The sequence below is a fragment of the Diceros bicornis genome, chromosome 9, assembly GCF_020826845.1.
Source record: "Diceros bicornis minor isolate mBicDic1 chromosome 9, mDicBic1.mat.cur, whole genome shotgun sequence".
NCBI lineage: Eukaryota > Metazoa > Chordata > Mammalia > Perissodactyla > Rhinocerotidae > Diceros > Diceros bicornis.
In genome coordinates this window covers 36,187,241-36,209,370 of record NC_080748.1, presented here as the reverse complement: position 1 = coordinate 36,209,370, position 22,130 = coordinate 36,187,241, and the positions used below count along the sequence as shown (strand labels likewise).

At 37.6% G+C, this 22,130-nt stretch overlaps 1 long non-coding RNA gene across 1 annotated transcript; it reads right to left on the bottom strand.

The window, feature by feature from the left end:
- Positions 1 to 5,456: 5,456 nt before the first annotated feature.
- On the bottom strand, positions 5,457 to 8,647 carry LOC131410245 (uncharacterized). The gene is made up of 3 exons (XR_009221196.1): positions 8,562 to 8,647; positions 7,737 to 7,931; positions 5,457 to 6,303 (listed from the first exon to the last, which is right to left on the bottom strand). It is a non-coding gene; the product is annotated as an uncharacterized LOC131410245 (long non-coding RNA).
- Positions 8,648 to 22,130: the final 13,483 nt, after the last annotated feature.

Genomic DNA, 22,130 nt, shown 5'->3' with positions numbered 1-22,130 from the left:
TCCTAGCAACATAGTGGGAATATAGTAGAGGCATAAAAATATTTGATGAATGAGTGAGCTATAAATTATTGTATGAATCTTTTGATATTACTGAAAATCTCCAATAAGAACTATGAATGAGTTGGTCAAAAAGCTATGACTAATTTCAGCTGCCAGATTATTCTCCTGCAGAAACAACTTTAAAACCTGTTCATGGACATAACACAAAAGGCAACTACATAAAGGTAGTGGAGTTTGGAAAAAAGTAGACAGCTTTTGGCAAGAGTACACACTCAGAGGAAGGAAAGGGGATGATGTACAAAAAAGTTCCCATCATTCTTGTTTTTAGTCTAGAAAAGTTAAGTTGGTACATTAGGATGCTGATCAAAAAAAATATAGTCTTTCTTGCCTGAGTAACCAGACAACTGAAGCAAGGTGAAACATGGCTGTTGAAAACAATGGTGAAAACCCAGAAGGAAAACAGAGAGCGAGGATCCCCATTTTTATCTATCCACATCTCTGACTGAGACCTGACGCATAAATATTTAGAACAGAACTCAGTTAAAGGCAAAGCAGCTCAGTTAAAGGTAGAAAATATGAACTGAGATCAGAAACACCACCTAAGAAGCAGGGTTTTCATTTTGCATCCAGATTTTTTAAAAATGCCTGATAAAAGAAACAATCCTAATTGGAGAAAAATAATCAAATCCAGAATATTCACAACTTCACTCTCATAATGTCTAGGATATGATCCAAAATTACTTGATACTTGAAGAGCCAAGAAAATGGAGAATATTAAGAGAAAACAAAATTAACCTAGTGTGTTCCCTAAATGAGCAAGATGGAACTACCAAACAATGAATTAACTGTTAATATTACCTATTACAATTGTGTATTATTCCTTTAAATAAAACAGAATAAAATAAGCTTGCAATAAATGTAAAAAATATGAAGTCCATGTAAATAAATAGAAAATATAAAGAATCAAATGGAAAGTTAAGAAATAAAAAAATACAATATATGAAATTTTTAAAAATCACTGGATGGACTTAGACAAATGAATATGATAGAAGAGAGAATAAATGAATTTAAATATATGTCAATAGGAATTATCCTTAGGGACTTCTAAGATAATATCAAATGGCCAAACTCATGTTTAATTGGAATCCCAGAATAGACAAAAATATTTGAAGAAACAAGAGCTAAAAATTCCCCAAATTTGAAACAGACAAAAATACACCTAATACAAAATATGTTAAGATCACCAAGCAGAATAAAAATGGAGAAGCCAATGCCAAAGCGTATTGTTGTAAAATGTTGACAGCCAATGATAAAGGACAAATCTTATAATTAGGAAGAGAAAATTACATTATATACTTAGGGAACAACAATCTGTTTAACAGCTGACTCCTCATTAAAGACATGAAGGCCAGGGGCTGGCCCAGTAGCATAGCAGCTAAGTTCGCGCATTCCACTTCAGCAGCCCGGGGTCCACAGGTTCAGATCCTGGCTGCAGACCTACTCACTGTTCATCAAGCCATGCTGAGGCGGCATCCCACATAGCAGAGCTACAACTCTATAACAATTAAACACAGCTATGTACTGGGGCTTTGGGGAGAAAAAAGAAAAAGAGGAAGATTTGCAACAGATGTCAGCACAGGGCCAATCTGCCTCAAAAAAAAACATGAAGGCCAGAAGAGATTGGAACAACATCTTTAAAGAGTTGAAACAATTTGACAATCAAAAATTCTCTGTGGTATACATATACAATGGAATATTATTCAGCCATAAAAAAGAGGAAATCCTGCCATTTGCAACAACGTGGATGGACCTTGAATGCCTGATGCTAAGTGAAATAGACAGAAAAAGACAAATACTGTATGATCTCACTTATATTTGGAATCTAAAAATCAAACAAACTCATAGAGAGCAGATCTGTGGTTACCTGAGGCAGGCGGATGAGGAGAGGGGGAATTGGAGGAAGGTGGTCAAAATGTACAAGCATCCAGTTTTAAGATAAATAAGTACCAGGGATATAATGTACAACATGATGACTACAGTTAACACCACTGTATGGCATATTTGAAAGTTGTTAAGACAGTAAATCCCAAGAGTTCTCATCACAAGGAAAAAAAATTTTTTCTTTTTCTTTTTTTTGTGTCTATATGACATGCTGGATGTTAACTAAACTTATTGTGGTAATCATTTCACAATACATGTACGTCAAATCATTATGCTGTACACCTTAAATTTATACAGTGCTGTATGTCAACTGTATCTCAATAAAACTGGGGGGAAAAACATTAAAAAAAAAGAATTCTATAACCAGTGAAAATATTTTTGAAAATTCACAGAAAAATAAAGACATATTTGTGTAAAAGAAAACTAATAGGATTTGTTGGCAATGTAACTGTGCCAAAATCGTTGCTAAAGAAAGTTCTTCAGGCTGAAGGGAAATGATTCCAGATGGAAACTTGTATCCTTGGAACAGAAAGAAGAGCATCAGAAATGGTAGATATCTGGTAAATGCCAAAGATTATTTTTTATCTTTGATTTGTTTCCCTTAAACCATACAACTGTTGAGAGCAAAAATTATAACGTTATCTTGTGGAATTTATAATGTATTTATATGCATTTCACATTATATTATGTATTAATTTTCCACTCTTGCCATAACAAATAACCAACACTTAGTGAATTAACCAACAAAAATGTATTATCTTACAATCCTGTAGGTCAGAACTCTGACGTGGATCTCACTGGGGTAAAATCAAGGTGTCAGTCTATGTTCCTTTCTGGAGACTCTAGGGGAGTTTATGCTTCTATGCTCATTTTGGTTGTTGGCAGATTTCAGTTCTTCGCATTCGTAGGATTGAGGTTCCCTTTCCTTGCTGGCTGTCAGCTAAGTGTCTTTCCTAACTTCTAGAGGCCACCTTCATTCATTGTCTCATGAACCTCTTTCTCTGTCTTCAAAGAAATGGCAGGTCAAGTCCCTTTTTGAGTCTTTCCTCCTCCTTCTTCCAGCTCATCTCTATGACCCAGCTGAAAACGATTTCCTCTTTTAAGGACTCATGTGATTAGATTTGGCCCACCTATGTAATCAAAGATAAACTTCCTACATCAAACACATCTGTAAAGTATCTTTGCCATATAAGATAACAAGTGCACAGACTCTGGAGACTAGAGAATCGGCATCTTTATGGTGCTATAATTCTGCCCTTCACACAACAGTATACTAAACCATGGGGGAAGAGATTATATATTTTTAAGGTTGAAATTTTTTGAATTTTTTACAGAAAGTGATACAATATTAGTTATAAGTGGAATATGAAAAGTTATATATATAGTAATACCCAGGACAAATATTTTAAAAATTGCAGATATATATAAAAATACAAAACATCAAAATTTATGGGATGCAGCTAAAGCAGTGTTTAGAGAGAGATTTAAACCTGTAAATGCCTATGTTAGACATGAAGATCTAAAAATTAATTATCTGAGTTCTCATCTTAAAAAAAAATTAGACAAAGAGAAAAATGAACCTAAATTAAGTGGAAAGAAGAAAATAATAAAGATAAAGGAATAAATCAATGAAATGGAAAACAGGAAAATAATAGACATAAATCAAAAAACTGAAAGCTAGTTATCTCAAAAATTTATAAAATTAATAACCATCTACTTGGACTAATCAAGAAAAAAGAGACACACATCAAAATATCAACATTAAAAGAGGATATATCACGACAGATCCTACATAGATTGAAAGGATAATAGTGGAATTTTATAAACGACTTAATATGACAATACTTTTAATAACATAGATTAAGTGAAGATTAAGTGAATAAGTTTCTTCCAACACAGAAAGTACAAAACTTGACCCAAGAAGAAATAAAAAACTTGAATACCCTCTCAATTAAAGAACTGAATTTCTAATTTAAAAACCTCCCACAAAGAAAACTCCAAGACTACATGGCTCCACTGGTGAATTCTATCACACATTTAAGAAAAAATAATACCAATTCTATGTAAACTCTTTCAGAAAATAGTGAAGGAGAGAATACTTCCAAAATCCCTTTATATGGCCTGTATTACTCAGATACCAGAAACAGACAAAAACCTCACCACAATAGAGAACTGTAAATCAACATCCTTTATGAGCAGGAATGCAAAAATCCTAAACAAAATTTAACAAATAAAATCCAACAATATTAAAAAATATATAATACATCATGGTCAAGTGGGATTTATCCTAGGAATGATATGTTGGTTTAACATCTGAAAATCAGTGTAGTTCACCATATAAATAGCATAAAATAGAAAAATCATATGATCTTTTCAACAGATGCAGAAAATGCATTTGACACAAGTTATGATAAAATCTTCAAAAACTAGGAATAGGCAGCAAGTTTCTAAACTTATTAAAGACATCTGTGAAAACCTACAGTTAACATCATACTCAGCTGTGAAAGGTTCAACGATTTTTATTCAAGATCAGGGACAAAGCAAGGACGTCTGCTCTTCCTACTTCTCTGGAATATTGCAATGGAAGTCCTAGCCAGTTCAATAAGGCAAGAAAAAGTAACAAAAAGCAGAAAGATTGGAAAGAATGAAAAGAACTGTATTAATAGAGAACATCCATTGTATTCATAGAAAACCCTAAGGAATCCACAAAAAATCTACTAGAACTAAGTGACTTAAGTAATGTCTCAGGATACAATGTCAATATAGCAAAATCAACTTAGGTTTGATGTACTAGAAATGAGCAATTAGAAAATAAACTTTAGAAGATTAGCTCTACTACAATAGCATTAAAAAATACTTTTTGGAATAAATTTAACAAAAGGTGTGCAAAAACGACACTGAAAACTACAAAACATTGCAGAAGAAAACTGAAGACCTAAATAAACTGAGAGCTATACTATCCTCATGGTTCAGAAGACTAATATTAGTAAGATGGCAATTCTCCACTTTTAAAATGAATGTATAGATTTAATGTAATCTCAATAATATCCCAAGAGACTTTGTTGAAGAAATTGGCCCCTTAATTTTAAAATGTATATGAATAGGGAAAATGACCTAGAATAGCCAAAAACAATCATGAAATCAAGAATAACTTTGGAGTACTTACACTACCTCCTTTCAAGACTCACAACAAAGCGACAGTAATCATGACAATATGGCATTGGCATAAATAGAGAGTCCAAAAATAAACCCACACATTTATGATCGATTGATTTTCAACAAAGGTGCCAAGATAATTCCATGAGGAAAAGATAGTCTTTTCTACAAATGACTCTGGAACAACTGGATATCTGTAGGGAAAAAAAAATAAACCTCAACCGTTACCTCACAACATGTACAAAAATTAACTCCAGAAGGATAAGATACCTAAAAATGAAAGCTAAAACTATTAAACTTCTAGAATAAGAGAAAAATCTTTGTGACCTTGGCTTATGTAAAGATTTCTTACACAGGACACAAAAATAAACTCTTAAAATCATGGTAAATGAGACTTCATAAAAATTAAAAACGTTTGCTCTTTAAAAGACATGTAAAGATGATACAAATGGGAAATGGGAAATTGGAATTCCAGTTTAGGTATGTCAGGCCCTAAAACCCAAAGACTTTTCCACTACTCTGTGGGGTCTCTGGTACTTGCCCTAGGGTAAGGTAGACTGGTTGGAAACACACAGCATGGATCAGCCTATATATCTAAAGAAGCCTAAGCATATTTTTAACACAACAGATTCAAGGTCAATGACAGAAACCAATATGAGTATTACATGGGACAAAGTACTAAGCAGAAAGTTTCCAGAAAGCAGATACCTTTTTCTCTAGCAAATCCTATAGGTAACCAGTAAAATACACGACCTAATAACGTGAAGCATGCACCCAGAATGGAAATAGCACTGACCAGAGACCTGGGCCCTAGTCTTAACTACTCACCAACTAGTAGCATGACCTTAAATTTCTATGTCTTAGATTCGCTCTCTCTAAAACACAAAAGTTGACTTAGAAGGATGATCCCCCCTTAGATTTATAACATTAGCAGTAAAAGCTCCTCCAGTCTCTCAGTCAATAACTTTTGTTGCCAAGTTCCAACAGGGTGTAGTTTCTGAGGGGCAGTGAGAGGTGGTTAGAACAAACAGAAGCTAAGCCCCAGACCTAAAGTTTGTCACCATCATGACAGCGCTCCCCCTTGGCAGATGAGCTGCATGGACCCTGCTGGGACACCGCCTGTCACAGCTGTGTGAAGTCAATGGAAAAGCGCTGGGAAATGTTCACCAGCTTCAGTGGGTCATTTTTCACCAGTTGCAGATGGCTCTGTGGGAACAAAAAAAGGCAGGAGGGTTTCACTGACTGGCACACTACACCCAGCATCCTGAGATGAACGAGCTGTCTGTCTAAATTGGGAGCTAGGCCTGCAGTTTCACTTTGGGGACAGTCCAGGCTCCTCTGCGCTTTCCAGCAATCTCCATCCAAACTCTCACAGGCCTGTGGTGTCTAGCACTGCACAGCCTCCCAGGCTCCGGGTACTCCATGCACAGTGATTAGTGAGGCAGCACAGTAACTCAGACTCGTCCACCCATTCCAGAAGTCCTTACAAAGTACCAGTGAGTTCCCGGCCCACAGTAGGCGTTTGACAAATATTTACCAAAATATATTGCATTGAAAAACCTTTCCCTTATACCATGGAAAAATACAGATGGGAGCTTGTTCTTTCGCCCCATACAGTATTTTCTGAAAAATAAGACTTTTAAACATAAAAGTCTAAATCTGATTCAATCTAATCATCTTTATTGTTCCAAGTCCCCTTCCATTGTCCCAAATTTCTAATTTAATTCTGAGCTAACATTGACATCTTGTACTTCTAGCACAGCTGGGGCAAAGGGCAGTAAAAAATTAATAATAACAGAGTTAGGCCTTAGTGCAATCATTAAATGGTAAAATGGGGGGGGCAGGCGCACATCAAAATATTTCCTTTCTGCTTCAGCCACAAATACCATTAGCTGCTCTCTCTCACCTCTCAATAAAAATTTGCTTTCAGAAAAGGCTCTGACGCCCGTCATCTACAGCACAGCATAAGTCTGTCAATGTGATGGGATTCTGAGGAAATTTATATCCTCAGGCATAACTCTAATTGTTTCATGAAAAGCTTAGCTACCTGTACAATCAGTTCAGTAATTGGAGGAACCCAGGAGGAGGGCCTGTAAGGTATAGCACAGAGGCTACATTATCTAATCAAAATTGGCCTTGATTTTGCATGCACTCTCCTCCACTACCTCTTTTGACCTTTCGCTATCCACACACCTGATTTGCTGTGTTGCCGCTTTTGCTACTAAAATGTGAAATGGATGGCTAATGACTTAAAAGAGCTACTGCCAAGGAGTGATTAACAGTCTGGGAAGAGGCAAGCAGAAGGCATCATGGGGTCCACCTGTGCAGTGAAAGAGTTAATGTATTTCCAAAGCTTTCCCCCCCTTAGGAGGATATCCCTCACTTTGATGTAAAAAAATCCAGATGTGCCTGAAGAGGGATGCTGAAAGAAAGGAGGCTGCTTTTAGGAGATACTGAACTCCAGACCTTAAATGATTTAAATTCAATCCCCATGTGCAGCTGCTAAACCAAAGCACCTCACCCCAGGGAAGAGATGAGAAATTTTGAGGGCGATTGAACACTGAGAATTCTCATCGTGGCTTAGCAAAAAGTGACTTAGCACATGTGTTTCAGTAATTATGAAGCATGAGGGTGCTCACTGGCTCTGAAACGCGTAGTCACCGGTGTGACAATGCTGGTGCTGGTGTAAGAAGCAATCAGACGAGGCAGGAATGAACATCTTTCGCCTTTGCAATCTGCTAATGCTCCAGGCAACTTTTCTTCTGGGAATGAGCGTCTGTGTTGTGCATTCACACCGAGATTATTCATTGCTTTTTAAGATTAGGTGTGCAGAGCTAATCAGGGGAAGAAGAGGGAGGTAGAATGATTATCAAGTAGCTACTGTGTATGCAGCACCTACTGGGAACCTGGAATTTTGCATACATTCCCTAAAAAAGAAAAAGAAATTTTATCGTGAAATTTCAATCATTACAGAAAATTACGGAAACAGAAAATTCCTCTATAGCTCTGCACAGGTCATAAAATAGAATATTGCCAAGACTTCAGAAGGTCGCTGCATTCAGCCTCAGAACCCCCCGCCTCTGTCCTGAAGTTCTTAAGGCACTTAAGGCAATCTGTTTCTTACTTTGCTTTGTAGGTTTTCCACATAAGCTTGCATTTCTAAACGTTATGGTTTGGTTGTTCTTATTTCTGAGCTATATATAAATGGAATCATGAAACCTGGATCCTTTTGTATCCGGCTTCTTTCATTCAATACAAAGTTATGTTTATGATGTTCCTGTTTTTGTCTGTGAGTGTAGTTTATTTCATTACTATCATATTACATTATATGACTATATTGCCATTTATTTATCCATTTTACTGTTGATGGGCTTTGGATCAGAACTATCATGAAGAACCTGCTATGAGCATGCTTATGCATGTCTTCTGAGGCACATGGGCATGCATTTCTGTCAGTTACGTACCTAGTGGTAGAATTGAGGGTCATCATAATATACATCTTCAACCTAAGTAAATAGTAAAAACCTGTGATTGTATCAATTTACATCAACAGTGTTGGGGTGTTCTTGTTGCTTCACATTCTTAATAAACTTAGTATTGTAAGTAAGTCCTTTCACGTTAGCCATTCAGGTAGAGGTACTACGGTATGTCATTTTTCATTTTCCTGATTACTAATGAGGTTGACATCTTTTCAGATGTGCGCTAGGTATTAGGATGTCGTATTTTTGAAACGCCTGTGCAAGTGTCTTGTCCATTTTTATAATTCCTTATTAATTTATATGACATTGCATCATAAATATAATTATAAATATGTTCTTACCCTCTTTAATTTCCCTTTTAACTCCCTTAATGGTTTCTTCTAAAGAACAGAAGTACTTAATATAGTCAAATTTATCAATATTTTCCCACATGGTCATCTTGTTTAAAAACTATTACCCTGTCCTGGGGCAATGAAGATATTTTCCTACACTATCTTCTAAAAAGCTTTACTGTTTTGCCTTTCATATTGAAGTCTACATTCTACCTGAAATGATTTTTCTTTATGATATTAAATAAGAGGTTTAATTTTTTCAGTGTGAATATCCAATTGGCCCAGACCATTAATTAAGGCCATCAAGTAGCTAATGTGCTACTTTTCTCAATTATCTTCACCTTTGTCCCTTTGTCATAAATCAAGTGTTCACAGATATGTGGGGTTTTTTTTTAACTCTCTTCCAGTGGCCTGTTTGTTTATCCTGTGCCAAAAACCACACTGTGTTAATTGCTGTATCTTTTAATCAACTGTTGGTATTTGGAAGTACACGTCCTCCTCTACTTTGTTCTACTTCAAAAGTGTCTTGGCCATAGTTGGCACTTTGCATTTTTATAAACATTTTAAATTCATCTTGCTCATCTTCTCTCTCTCTCTCTCTCTCTCTCTCGCACACACACACCCCCAAACTGCTTAGATTTTTTGTCACCACTATGTTAAATCTACATACCAATTTGGAAAGAATTGACGTCTTTACAGTAATGAGTCTTCTCATCTAGGAACATAACATACTTCTCCACTTATTTAGATTTTCTTTACTTTTTTCGCATTAATGTTTCCTTCATTGAGATTTTGCACATCCTTTGTTAAATTGATTCTTAGTCATTTGTTACTTCTAATAATATTTTAAATGATATTTTTATTGTCTAATTGCTTATTATTGGTATATAATAATACACTCTTAATATCATATTAAGCAAACTTGCCAACTCTCAAAAGATTCTTTTGAATCTTCTAAAAACACAAGCATATCATCTGTGAAGAATGACATTACCATGTTTTTCCTTTGCAATCCTTATGCATATAATTTATCTTTTTCTTGTCTTACTGCATTGTCTAGGAAGCCCAGTACAATGTCAAATAGAATGGATGGTACTGCTGTTCTTATCTTGTTTCCAGTTTCAAAGGAAATTTTTTAACATTTCACCATTAAGTATAATGTTCACTGTTGGATTTTTTTAGGTACACTTTATTAGATTAAGAAAATCCTCTCCTATTCCTAGTTTTTTTTTTCATAAAATGTATGATGACTTTTATCAAATAGTTTTCCTATGTCTGTCAAAATAATCCTATGAATTTTCTCTCTTATTCTTTTAATGAAATGTATTTCACATATTCTTACTAATCTCAATTTTACATGTAGTGGGAATCTCAGTTTAGGCAAGGGCAATATTACCACTCGGATTCAGGCAAGCTGAGCGTGCCTAGCAGAAAAATGAAGTGAGCTTTTCAAGAGTCTATTGCATGAGAGATATCCTGGCAGAGAATCCATGAAAGGAAAGAGACTAGAGAGTTACAAAGCTTTTGTCAGAAATGAGGGGCAATTTTGCTTATCACAGGAGTCTGTCATTCAAATTTTGCCTTTTAACCAATTCTGTAGGCACATATCTGGGTTCTAAGGAAAGAGAGGGAGGAGAATAAAAACCAAGCAAACAATTTCACTCCTTGGATAGTCTTCTAACAAAGATTCATGCAAAAAAGAAGAAAAGCATTCCCCCTCAAAGCATGTTTTGGGCTTCAGAGAACATGGTTCAGCTTGGGTACTTCAAGGTCCCAAGAGCCACCAGTGGTGGGACAGTGTCTGGCCATAGCTCAGATAGCAATGTCTAGGGACTGAGTCAGTTTGAGCAGCAGTCACAGCTGTACCTCTTCACTCAGTAACAGCCAAGGGAAGCGTTATGGACCGAATTGTGTCTCCCTAAAAGATGTTATAGTTCTAACCCCAAGTACCTGGGAAAGTGACCTTATTTGGAAATGGAGTCTTTGCTGATGTTCAAGTTAATATGAAGTCATTAGAGTGAGTCATAATCCAATACGACTATGTCTTTATAAAAAGAGGAAATGACATGCAAACTGGAAGAACACCATGTGAAGATGGGAGTTGTGCTGCCACAAGCCAAGGAACTACCAGAGGCGACAGAAGAAGCCTGGAACAGAACCTTCCTTAGCACATTCAGAGGGAGCATGGCCCAGCTGACACTTTGATCTCAGACTTCTATCCTCCAGAACTGTGAGACAATAAATTTCTGTTGATTAAGCCACTTAGTTTGTGGTACTTTGTCACAGCAACCCTAGCAAACAAATACAGGAAGTTATGGGTATTGTCAGCAGATAAGGTGATACCCAATAGAAACAGGAGTGATATACAACGGAGAGGGTAATCCATGACAGATGCCATATGGTAGCTGACAGAATTATTCAAAAGCACATGAGACATTCCCTGAAACCTCCAGAAATAATTAAGGAAGAGTCTGCAGGGTGTTAAAGGTCCAAAGTTAGCAACAGGCAAACAGATCCCCTGTAATGGATTAAGACTCTCAACGCAGTCAATTTAAAACCCCAGAGTAAAGCAGACTGGTAGAAAAGATGTAACACTAGGATGAGAAATGTGAATGCAGCCAGATCATGTAGTCTGCCCAAGGTCTGCCATTTAGCTGGTGGCATCGAGCTTGAGCTTTGTTCACTCTGCCATGCTGCCTCTGTCGCTCTTCTTGGCAGCTTCTTTTACCTTCATGGCTCCCAGTTTGAACCAGGTGCATGGAAAATTGCTTGGAACTTATAACATGATAAAACAAGTACCTACATGTTCAAGGTCATGTACAAGGGTAAATCCAATAGGTATCGCTACCTATAGACATTTCTGAAAATTACACACAAGTAGTTTGGAATCAGGAATCATTCAATCATCAATTATCCTACATTTATCTTATATAATGCACTGTGCTCAACTTGCAAATGGGAAAAATCACAAAAAATGACTAACTCCCACAAAAAATTGTCGTTCATTCATTCAGCTTTTTTTCCTTGAGTACAAACTGTGTTCCACACACTGAAGTAGGAGCCTGCGTTGTCCTCTATAGAGTAGAACATTCTAATAGGAAATCAGAATCACAGGATCACCACAGTTTATAACTGAATAGAGGTAATATAGTTGAAGCCATTTATTGAATAAATGAAAAGCAGAATCACAGAGAAGTAAAGGAATTGATTCAATGTCTATAGAGAGCTATAGAATCCAGGTCTCCTGATTCTCAGATCTAGAGAAATCTTTCCTGAGGGGAAAGAGTAGGGTCAAGGAAGGAAAAGTTGTGTGCTCATATATTTAAATCCAGCTGCTTCTGGGCCTGCCTCGTGGCTTAGCGGTTAAGTGCGCGCGCTCCGCAGCTGGCGGCCCGGGTTCGGATCCTGGGCGCGCACCAACGCACCGCTTGTCCAGCCATGCTGAGGCCATGTCCCACATACAGCAACTAGAAGGGTGTGCAGCTATGACATACAACTATCTACTGGGGCTTTGGGGGGGGGGAGATAAAATAAATAAATAAATAAAAATAAATAAATCCAGCTGCTTCTGAGATCTTATTTTTTCTTTCTCTTCTTCTCCAAAGTTACCCAGAGGCAAAATTAGGGAGTAGGCAACTGACCAAGGTACAAAGTTTGTTTCTTTTCTTAGTTTCCAAACACTTTGCCCCTTACATTTTCTGCATTTTCCTTCCCCAGGTACCTATTCTAGCAACCCTGAGATGCTTAAGAAACACAATCCAACTCTTCTAAGATATATATTGATTTTGTTAATTCTCCAAAAAGCCCTGCCTTCTCAGCCTCACCCACCATGTTACCACAGCAGCTGTGGCATGAAAGAACCATGGCTACAAGAGACTAATGCGCCTTTCTCAGATCAGATATGATATTTCTGGCAAATGAGATTTGCACAGACCCTTTAGCCCCATTAAAACTAGCTCAGTCTGTACCTTTTCCATATCTTTCTCAAGAACCATTGAATGGCTACAATTCAGTGATTTTTAGAAGATTTATTTTGACCTATTTCCCTTTTCTTTTTTAAAAAATCAGAACAACACCATTTTCTTCCGTACAACACCGTTAGTACTTTTGGTTTCTTCACACTAAGAATTGGAAAGTTCAGTGTGCAATGGCAAAAAAAGCATGGGATTCAGAGATAGAATACATGATGCATTTCCAGGCTCCCAGGCACACCACCACCTCTAGGTTGTTACTATTTACAGCCAATTTGAAAAATTGTTTAATAGAAAGTGCTTAAAAAATGTTACCCCCCACCCTTTTTTTCTTTGCTTGGATTGAACTCTGGAAAAAATGCTAAGTCGTCTTTAGAATAAAATGACTCCTAGGTCTGGTCAAGCTCTGTATAATTCTTCATAAATATTGTTGTGCATAATTCCAATGGCAGGTATAGTCCCCAGGCTGAATGCACCAATGTATGGAAGGAAGCATAACTATCTCTGGGAAGACCAAACCAAGTTCAGCTTCTCTGGACCACAAATTGCCACTTCTACCTTCCACTTCTTACAATTGTCTCTCTGTTTATACTACCTTCCTCTACTTCCTCAACATGTTCTTTTTTTGTTTTTAAATATGGGAGTCTCAAAAAGGGACAAGATAGTCCTTTTTGAATTCTAATGTCAGAGTGTGATGATCCACTGTCTACAGTCTCATAAGTTTGTACCCCATGTAGCAGGCAATCAAAGACAAAACAACGAGATGCTTAGATAGGCTTTTTAGCTTTGGGCTAAGAATCAATGTTGGAAAGTGCTGGAACATGGCTCATCTTGCTGTGAAAGAACTCGATCAGGGTTCAACCTACAGCAGAGTTAAATTAGTAGAATGCTTATCTTTCAAAGTGTTCGATTGGGAGTGCTCAAATTCTGATGCATTTTAGTTGGGTGCTAATTAGCAACTAACTGACTGCTAAATGGACTGTCACCTTTCCTTTTGACAATTTACTGAAAATTAGTCCCTCAATGTTATATGAACATGAGGGAAATGGGTTGGGATGGCTGGAGCTAAAGATGGGATTTCATCTGGTGCATTTATGTGAGAATTTTTAGTGTGCTGCTGATATTTAAGGACTTCAGTAAACGCAAAAGAGGGGAAAAGGTTGGGAATGACAGACAGTGAATTCTGCTCAGCAGGCATTGACTCTATAGTCAAAGTATAAATGCATCCACTTCTTTTTAAATGTTAATAAGCTTTTGCACTAGAAGGGACTTCATATCAGTTGCTATAATATCAGGCACTGGCCTATTCTGTGATTGCTGAGGTGGATTCGGTGTTTGAATTATTGCCAATGCTAGGTGAGAACAGATCCAAAAGAGGTGTTTACATGTTAACACACACACACACACCTTAAATTTGGAAAGTAAACAAAAAAATATGAGTATTTATTTCATTCACATACGTTTCTCAACTAGTATTATTTTGATAGAGAAAAGAATTTTAGTCCATCATGACAATAGTTATCTTAGTGATAGAAAATGCATGAAAGGTTACCATCAGCCTGAACTAAGCTAAGTAGAAACTATTACTTTCCAGTGTTTAGAGGAAAGGATTTTGCTAAGTATGTAACTATGACATTCTAGGGTTTGGATCTCAAATCTTCACACTGCCTTTCTAACTTCTTGGGCAACAAATGTTGTAGCAATAAAGTAACATGAGATGAGGTGGAGTGGTATTAATTTGGATCTAACAAAAATTATACGATATTTGTTTTGGCTTCTAGAGAAAGAATCAAACCTATTTTAGGCAGAGTTTAATATTGAAATTACAACAACATAAAGTTAACCCAACACACCTTTACTCTGTGCATTCTGAGATCTAGAAGCCAAAGTCACCTAGGCCAAAAATGGTCCCTATCTAGTCAGCTGGGAAAAAAGAAAACAAATAGCCGTCAGAGAGAAACTGATTGCATGAGTCCGACCCCTCTGAGCCCAGTAAAATAGAGAGTTCAGAGGCCATCGATGTAGGGCAGCAGCATTGATCATTTACCATGAGACCTTCTTGACAGGGCAATACTCAGTCTCAGACTGAGAGACCTATAATTTGGGATCTAGAATACAACTCCCAGCATAGACAATTCAATTGTCAAGACATAGGAGACAAATCCTTCATCTGGGAAAAAATGGGAGAGGCAGAAAGAGTAAATTACAGGATTATAATAAATTTACAAATTCGGTGAAATACAAATAATAGGTTTTGAAAGCAAAATAACATATTAATATTCATCTCAAAAAACACATATGATGCCACAGTTTAAAAGAAATATTGAGAAAGAAGGGACTTGTCCTAATATTAAAACATATAAATATCACAAAACAATTAAGAAACTTTTTTTAAAAATTGGGAATATACAGAAAAAAGGGATAGTCATTCTATGTGATTTTTCATTTCATGTTCCAGGAGAAAGCGTAAAAACGAAGAAGATTAGACTGAGTTTGTTCACAGCTCAATTCAGACCAAGTTATGATACCATATGGCCTACACATATCATGTTATTTAAGCCCAAATATATCAGACCTTCTAAAATTAGAGTTATTTTCTGGAAGATCATTTAATTGTACTCTTAGAGCCAAAAGACTCACCCACACTTCATGGCCGAAGGATAGGATGTCCCTGGAAGGAAGTAGATATTCCCACTCTCCATTACCTGAGGAAGAGGCATATCCTGGATAGGTAATGAAGACTGAAAAGCTACTTATCAGGCTGAAAGTGGGGAAATTACCTTTCTCTGCACCTTTGGCACGTAGGCATAGATCTCTATTGGACTCAGAATTATGAAGATAAACATGGAAATACTCCAAAAGGTAGGTCCAGAAATGGTACGACATCAGTAAGGGCTGCCCCATAAAGGAAGTGTGTCAATTGGGGTTTGAACCCGAGACCTCTGACAAAGGTCACATCTAATATCAATATTATATGTTCTCTATGTCATGCCTCTCTTCTGAGGCATGACATAATAATCCAAGTGTCCATCAACAGGAAAACGGATGAATAAATTGTGGTATGTTCATAATGAGGAATGCCACACATAAAAAACTATATTGTTAAAGGATATATGTATAAGAGGTAAGACTGTCAAGAAAAGCAAAGGAATGATAAACTCAAAATTTAAACTAGTGATTAACTCTCGGAGGAAAGAAAAGAGATACGAAAGGACAGGCATGGAGTGAACTTCAACATTATCGGTGTTGTTCTGTTTCTAAAACCAGGTGTTGGGTACTTTGATGTCTTGGTATTATTGTCCTTTATACTAGGAATCAGCCAACCACAGCCCCTGTGTCAAATCTGGCCAGCAGGATGCTTATTTATGGTCCACAAGCTAAAAATGATTTTTACTTTGTTAAGAAGATGGAGGAGGAGGAGGGAGAGGAGGAGGGAAAGGAGTAGAAAACTATGCAAGAGAGGTGTATGTGGCCTCCAAAGTCTAAAGTCTTCATTACCTGGACCTTTACAGAAAAACATTTACCAACCCCTGATTTTTTAATGTACTTACCTCTTATATATTGACTTATATTTTAAAAATATATTTCATAGCATATATATTTTTAACTTACTGCCTACTCTCTACGGTGCTGAAGGAAATTAAAGGAAAAGTCTGTTACCTGTGTAACACAGTGATCTGACAATATTTACTCAAGGCAATCACGTGAAATAATGGGTTACCTTTTTCTTCCCCTACCACTGCCACACAGTGACTGCAGAGAAAGATGACCTACATTCCAAAGGACTGAATCAAAGGCTACACACCAGGTGTGAGACAATAATCATTGGAAATAAAAGTTGAACCCATGATAATTGATTTGTCTTTCCTCTCTAGAGGAGGAAGTTTAGAGGGGATTGAAAAGGAAAGAGAGAGGGTCAGAGTTTGTGGAGAATGAAAACAAGGTACATACTCCTCTTGAAGCTTCTAGTTCTCCAAGGATTTGCCTGTCAGGTCCTCATCAAAGTTTAGTAGTTCCCAAGGACAGAAAAGACTACCATTTTGTTTCTCACTTGCTTCCCATTTGCTCCTCCATGAGGAAGACACTGGATGTGGTGGAGGGGAGGAACAGTGGGCAAACAGTGGAGACTGCCAAAGGAAGACTCAGGAATATGTTCCTCTCTACGCTCATCCCCATCTCGAGGCAAAGAATCTTACATTCCTGTACCTATGGGCCCAGAGTAAGCCAGCAGAGCTTGCTGAAATCACAAAGAATAAATTAGCCACCATAGCTATCTCTATTGAAAGGTTGTTTGGCAGAGCAGAAAGACTCCAGAAGCAAAAATCAGAGGAAGCGTGCTTACTGGGAGTGAGGGGATCGGTGAGGAGAGGTCCAGCCTTCTTAGGATCACCAGCATGTGCAGGAAGCTGTGCAGACAGCCAGCGCACTTAAAGGCCACTTCTTAGAGTTAACAGTAGGAGGTGATTTGAGGCAGGCAGAGGGCAGCATGAAAGCCCTGGGCTCTTGAAAAATGAGTGCTCATGGGTGGAAAATGAGCAAGTAAAAAGGACAAACTACTTCACCCAAAACTCTGCCCATGTATTTTCTGTGTATTTAGCTTCTGACTTGCTCATGGTTGTCTGCTTAATAATAATAAGCAACCACCTAATAATAGCTAACTATTAACAACAAACTACCCTGTTGAAAGAATTGGACAAGCATTATTATGGATAAGGGATTGTTATTATGCTCTCTTCTTCTCAACAGGCCAGCCTCATCTCCACATATTAGTTTATATTTAGAGTGACCATAGAATTTATTTTGAACTTTTTGAGTGTAAAGAACATGCTATTAATAATTTTGCCAGAAGCAGGTGTAAACAGGTCCTGTCCAGGGTGACCAGGAGGCATGGTAACTCCAGTAAGACCTGAGCCCTTTCCACTTTAACCGGGAAAGGTTTCATAACCATAAAAGCTGTCGTGTAGTGCCTACAATGCCAGGTGCTTTACCTATGCCGTGCCATTTAATCCTTACAACTACCCTATAAAGCAGGTATTATTTTCACAATGTTACAGAAGAGGAATCTAAAACTCAGAAAGGTTAAGCAACTTGCCTAAGGTCACACAGTTAACATGGGAAGATTTCATCAAACAAGAGAAGCTTTCATCAAGCCTTTAATATATGTTAAGTCTTTTGCTAGCTGTTTCCACATTACATGTGTCATGTTAATTCTTAACCTTTGAGAAAGGGATAAGGATATGATTTTACAGATGAGGAAATAGCATTTCAGAGGAGTTATTATGTTTTTCTAAATTCAACCAATTTAGGAAGTGCATAATCCAAATTAAACCCAGCCCTCTCTGAATCTAATGTTTGGGATTTTCTGCTTCCCATGCTATCCTTCCAGGGACTAATAGGGGAAGTTCTGAACCTTAGTCACTGAAGCCTAGTTTGGTGAGAACAGTGAAGGGACAGCCAGTGATGAGGTTCACCTGTTTTATTACTTTTATTATTGGAGCTTTGCATCTGTAATTAGATATATTTTTAAGATGCCTAGAAAAAACCCTGCTGAATTATTGGCAATCAATTCAAGTGAAGCATAAACCTGTGGCTCTCAGCACTAGGACAAGTCCCACTAAGATGCTACCAATATTAGAGAGGATTTGTGTTTGTGTGCAATGTTCCCAGATGGCCTCCTGCAAGGCACACAGCAAACAGAATATGCTCTTCCTTACTGACACAAAACCAAGCCTTCCAAATGACTTATGTGGGACCAGGGCAACGCCACACCCCATCAATGAAGCATTGGTCATGTGACTGCAAATCCTCTTTGAACATCAAGTAGGTGACTGGTGTGTGTTCAAGCCATCTAAATTTGTGCATTGCTAGAAGGGATTAGAGGTGGTCAGTGAGTGAGCAAAAATTGGCGGAATAGTACTTCAGCCTGCCTTCCGAGGTTGCCTGAGGGAAAATTTAATAGCCTTTGCTATATATCTCATTGCTATATGTATTAGGGTCAAATCAAGCATACTATAAAAGCCTGATGCAACAGGTGTGGCAGTCCTAAAGGAAGGACCAGAAAATATCTAGCAGCAAGTCATCTTAAGAGAGAAAATAAAAATTCCCAGGATAGCTTTGAAGGTGTAGGACTTTCTCAAACCATCAGTTCAATCTCAGCTTACTAAATCACCTTGAACATGAGATAGGAATAGGACTATGAGCTTCCCTATCAGGCAAAGTCGACTTCTAAGCCTTTCTCCCATTGACTAGCCTCTTTCACTTGGGTTAGTCAATTTATCTTCTCTGAGACTCAGTTGCTTCCCCTGCAAAATATGATCCTAATGCCAACTTCCAGATATCATATATGCATGTACCAGGCACAGAAGACAACATGGAACCATGTGGTAGAGGCTCAGTGAAAGTTAATTTCCCTCACTTTGCTCTAAACGTGTGGCCTTCTGTGAGTCATTTAGTTTCTCAAAGTTTCCGTTGCCTTATTTCCAAAATGTGGATAATAAAATCTATCATGAGTATTAAATAAGAAAATATATGTAAAGTACCTATCACAGTTCCACGCACAAGGTGAGCACTCCATAAATATTCGTTCCCTTCCCTAAAGTGTTGTTTCTCAACAAAAACTTTCTCTTCAGCTGCACCATTTGATTTTACACAGGAGTTAAAATAATGCTGCTGTTCCCCCACACCAAGAGAACTGAACGGTGCCTGCCTGGTTTTAGCTGTCATACTATTTGAACCAATCCAGAATGCGCGGCCCTTGCACCAACCCTGGGCCTCCAGTAGACTTCTACCGCCCAGACTGAGGCCCAGTGACCCGTCACCTGCTGAGGCTCATCATTACAGAGATACTGATTTGCCATGCTGGGCCTCGCCAGCAGCTTTCCAGTCACTTGCTTCATGCTTCTTGTGGCAAATTATATTTGACTTTCAATTTAAAATCCAGAGTTCTCTAAAGCAAAGCCTCGATGTAATCATGGTGATAAAGCAGCGGCACATGCAGCTTTGACAGGATGGATTTTTCTTGTTTGTCATGAAGAGTCTCCCTCTGTACCTATCCATGCCCACACCCTGCCACCCCTCCCCCACTCCACCCCCACACGCATACCAGAGAACGATAGAAGGTCGTTGATACTACCTTGAACTCATGAAGAACTCACAGCACTCTGAGGGCCTGTATAGAAGCAGAGGGTTACTGTCCTACTGAAAGTCATGGAGGTCTTAGTTCAGCTTGGTTCAGTGGGCATAAAATTAATGAAGTTAGAAATGGGAAGAAAAGCCATACCTCAGCAATAAATTTTTCATCTTATTTAATCAAACAGATATTTGCATATTTCTTTGGCAAAGACATCAGGTTCTCCAGCTGATGAGCTAAAGCAAAATCTGCCAAAAGAAATGGTTTTGGTTCTCCCTCTTGAATAAGAAATATTTAATTCCAGTTTTTCAGCATGAACCTTTGGTGGCTATTAGAGGTATTTTCAAATTTGTTTGGGTGTCTTTTTGGTTATTTAATTCCAGAAACACAACCTGGGCTTCAGAGTAGTTAGAGGAGGGATACTTAATTCTAATAGCATTATCAATAGCATTAAAGTTTGAAAAGCTTGGTCAACGCTCTTTGAGTGGGCAATGCATAAGTGTTTACATTTGGCTCTAGAATGCAATTGTGTACTTACATTTGAATGAGGATGTTGGACCTGTATCATATAAAGTACTTGATGCTTTTAACATCTTGGAATTGGAAACTTTAAAATCAGCCTACAAATTAGGGAATTATTTAGGCTTAAAATCCTTTCAAGCATTTTTCATGATACTTCTTCACATACAATGCTGTGATACTGATTAATACATAATCTCCTCCCTTAATATCTTCTAGTTGGAAAACAAACTGATGATTGAACAAGCCAAACCAAATTCTGATGCTGAAAACTTTAGAAGTGCTAAAAATATAGAACCCTAAGATAATTCAATTTCCCATTGGAGATATGAAAATTGAGTATTAAAAGTTACAGTCTATCAGATATATTCTGTAGAAGGGTTTCAGTTGCATAGAAAATAGGCATTTATAAGTAGTTGACACATTTCCCCATGCCATAAATTTAAAGAAGAGTAAAGGAAACACTGCTCCCAATGAGATTGTAACCAAGTGAAGGAATTGTGTGATTCATCCTCAAAAGAGATGGGCAGGGACTTCTCCACCTGTATCTTTTGCAATCTCCCCATTGGCCACTGATTTCAACAGTTCCTTTTCTCCTTGCGCCATCTGATATTCCTGGGCCATGATCATTTTTACAGCTTGGGAAGAAAAATGCTGCCTCAATACAAGAGAAGTTTCCAACTTTAGACCTTGAGAGACAACCACAGAAAAGGAAAGAAAGTGGGGATGAAGAGAAAAATTCCAGAGACTACTCAGATGTGAGAAGCTTGAGTTAACACTCCCCTCCCCTCAACCTCCTTGTGACTCAGATAAATCTGTCTCACATACTGGAAAAGCCACGTTGTGCTCAGCAAGCTCCTCCTCTTATACAACCATCTTGACACTTCATGGTCTTTACTCACAACAGAACTAACCTGACAGGTTTTGTTTATTATCAATGAAATCATTATCCTTGGAATTCTTCTTCCAACCTCTACATTTTCCTCAAGACCCTCCTTTGGCCAAAAAATCCATGGTAAGATAATGGTCAATATCTATTGAGTTATTTTATATTGGCTACTTTCCAAGGTGCTTTGCATGTTTTAACTCAAAATAACCACATTATTATCGTTTCCATTTTAATCATGAGAAAATGCAGACATAGAGAGGTAAAAGAGTTTAACACGAACCCCAAAGACTGACTTCAAGGCTTAGTGTTTTAACAATTATCCTCATTCGCTAGTATACACTACCTCATCAGAGTGTTTTCTCAGCTTAATATTAGTAAGACCAGGTATTTGGTTCTGGACTTTTAATCTTCTGATTCCTACTACTTGCCTTGATAGAAAATTATACAGTCATGCATTGCTTAATGACTGGGGTATGTTCTGAGAAATGCAACGTTAGGCAATTTAGTCATTGTGCAAACATCATAGAGTGTACTTACACAAACTTAGATTGTGTAGCCTACTACACAACTAGGCTATATGGTATTAATCTTATGGGACCACCATCTTATATGCAGTTCATCATTGACCCAAACATTGTTATGCACCACATGACTGTATTGAATTCTAATTATATACCAGGCACTGGAAGTAATTGCTTCAAGATATATGAAGCC